Consider the following 2,933-nt stretch of genomic DNA (forward strand, 5'->3'; position numbering starts at 1 on the left):
TTGAACAGTGCAGGCCCAAGGACCGAGCCCTGTGGGACCCCACTTCCCACGTCCTTCCAGGTCGAGAAGGACCCATCCACTACCACCCTCTGGGTGCGACTCTCTAACCAGTTGGCGACCCATTGGACTGTATGGGTGTCTACGCCACAGTCCCCCAGCTTCCTAATGAGAATGGGGTGAGAGACAGTATCAAAAGCCTTCCTGAAGGTGATCGTGGGAATTAAGAGAATCTTGCTTCATTATGTAAATTAGTTGCAACTATAATTAAAGAGAGTTGTAACCACTAGATGTTTACAAAAAGCCTTAGCTAAAACTCTCTCGCTAAAGACTATTAAGAAAAATAAGCAATCACATTAAAATAATAAGTAGTGATATTATTCATATCAGAAACCAGTTAAGAGATTTTAAAAAGAGAGAGAGAGAGCAGGAACAAATTATTAGTTACAAAAAAACCACAAAAACAAAAAAAACCCAAACCCCTAGATGTTGATGGAGAGATACTGCAAGAACATGGGCAGATACAGGATTTTGAAATAGGGGGGTAACACAGTTAGTGTGGTGCATCATTCCTTTACATAACGCATATTTTTCTCCAGTTAAAAATAAACTAGAAGCTTTACTAATATTCAAGGGGCCTAAGGCTATATTTTTCAATTAATAATCCAAGCAAAAGCAAATATAACCAAGCCTGTGGGGGGCTGACTGCCAGATTCAGGGTGAAGCAGGCAACTAGTGCCGAGTGTACAGCTGATCGCCCACAGCCTGGCCACAGACAGAACTGCTCCCGGTACTCCCACAAGAGTCCCTCAGTCACTCCACCGTGGCCCCAAAGTGCCCCTTTACTGTGCTTCATATACTGCCCTGCCACCTCAAATGCCCCCTAGCGCCCGTTTTCCACACATCCCCATGTTCAGTCAGACCCCATCGTGGCCCAAACCTATCAGATCCTTATCAGATCCCACACCTCACCGAATCCTACCCTGCCTCCTCACTGCCCCATAAAACCACTGCATCCTGCACTGACTCATCCCAGCCCTCTAGTCCCCCCCACCCTCGTGCTCTCACTGCGCGGAGCCCTCCCCTGCCCTGCAGAACATTCAAACCTCACTGCAGCCCCTCACATCCTGCAGCCCCCGCCCCCACACACAATCCTTCATGCTCCCAATCCCCCCTGACACCCAACTTCACCTCCACAAATCCCACTACCCCCCTCAGGTCCAAACCCCATCTGCCCTTCACATCTTCCTACCCCCATAATACCCCAGCCCCTCCTCACCCCATGCCCCTCTACCCCACAGACCCTCCCATCCCCCAAAAGCCCCTTGGTGCCTGTGACCCTCCCCCCCCATCTAGCCCTTCACAGCCCCCAAGAGCCCCTTCTCCTCAGACCACTTCTCAAATTATTCCCCTTGCCCGTCACAGCTCCAAAACCTTGGGGCAGGTCTAGAAACTATCCTCCCCACTGTTCCCCCTCCCCACAGCATACCCATATGGGCCTCCAATGCTTTCTACCCTCAACATACAGAAACAGTTGGGGTTAGGGAGGACTCACTTCAGTCGTGCGCAGCACCCCTATCTGAGGAGATTAACCCCTCTGGATTTGCCCGTGCCCAGCTCTATGCTTCCCTGGATGCACTGCTGGTTAAGTCTCCCATAGCCTCCATCATCTCTTAAAATGAATAACCCAGGAAAAGGTCACTGCAGTAACTTAGCTCTTCGCCTCACTTTCACAACTCCCTCCTGCCATAGGCCGCCTTCAGGGCACCTGCCTAGCTTGGCTTTCACCCTAGCCTGTCCTAGCCAAGTCCCTACCCCTTGAGATGGACACTAGGCCCTCTCTAAATACTCTGGGACTGTGTAAATGCACTGGGCCCACTGCCCTGCCCAAACATGCCAGGTCCTAAGAGCTGTGGATGTGGGACCTGGCATGTTTGAGCAGGGCTGTGGGCCCAAGTGCATTTCTGGCAGCTACCACTCTCTCTCTCACTGCACTGGGTCCTTGGACCGCAGCCCCAAAAATACAGCGTGCCTCACTAGCATCCACTGTGATAGCATGCTCACTAAGGCACCTCTTCATGGCCTCCAGCCTTCCCCATAGCTACACCCAGGCCTTATGAGTCTTTCTCCAGCTCTATTCACTGGGCCTTCTGGACTTATAATAGATTAAGCCCACCCTGTCCCTGACCCTTGCAGGGCTCAAATCCTTGTTTTTACCCACAGGGTCCTTGACCTGGGCAGGACTGCTCTCTAGATTCAGCCCACTGAGCCGCTGACCATTGCAGGGCTGCTGTCTTGCTGTCTCAGTCTACCAGGTCACTGATCCTGGCAAGGCTCAATGCACAGAGTGCCTCTTAGTCACCCCTGTGGGCTTTCAACTGCCCCTGGAGCCACTCTAAAACTTCCGGTTGTTTAATAAACTTACAAGGAACATAAATCACTTATCCCTTCTTAGGTCCCTGAACCTGCAAATTTCTACCCCTCCATTCACTGGTGCTTCCTCCAGCTTTCCCAGGTACTTGAGCTGCCTCTGTTCATCTCTAGGAGCCTGTGTTCCCAGGAACTTGTCTTACTGCAAAGATCAGGGCAAAATTGATCTCTCTGGCTCAGGAGCTAACTTTTATACTCTCCTGGGTGCCACCCCTTCCATTTTGCTTAATGAGCAGTCTGCTCTCATATTGCAGACTGAGTCTGAGCAACTGAGCTGAAGTAATTTCCCACTTACCTTCCTGGAGCTCTGCCCTTTTTGCCTATGGCCATGTAGCTAGCTCTGAAGTCATCACTCCCAGCCATATAGCCCCTATCTTTAGCTACCTCTGATTGTTTACTCACCTTCACCTATCCCAGCTTTAGCTGCCTACACTATATTGCAGCCTTCTAATGCTTCCTTCTTATTCTCTAAGTAGCTGCAGTTGGGGGACCCTACTACAGTGGCC

The 2,933-nt window shown here is 50.8% G+C and overlaps 1 protein-coding gene across 3 annotated transcripts in view; it reads right to left on the reverse strand.

The window, feature by feature from the left end:
• Nucleotides 1–2,933, reverse strand: part of SIPA1L1 (signal induced proliferation associated 1 like 1) — a 355,154-nt gene that overhangs the window by 217,206 nt on the left and 135,015 nt on the right. The gene's annotated exons all lie outside the window — the stretch shown is intronic.

Source organism: Gavialis gangeticus, unplaced genomic scaffold (assembly GCF_001723915.1).
Source record: "Gavialis gangeticus isolate Ggan-Ray unplaced genomic scaffold, GavGan_comp1, whole genome shotgun sequence".
NCBI lineage: Eukaryota > Metazoa > Chordata > Crocodylia > Gavialidae > Gavialis > Gavialis gangeticus.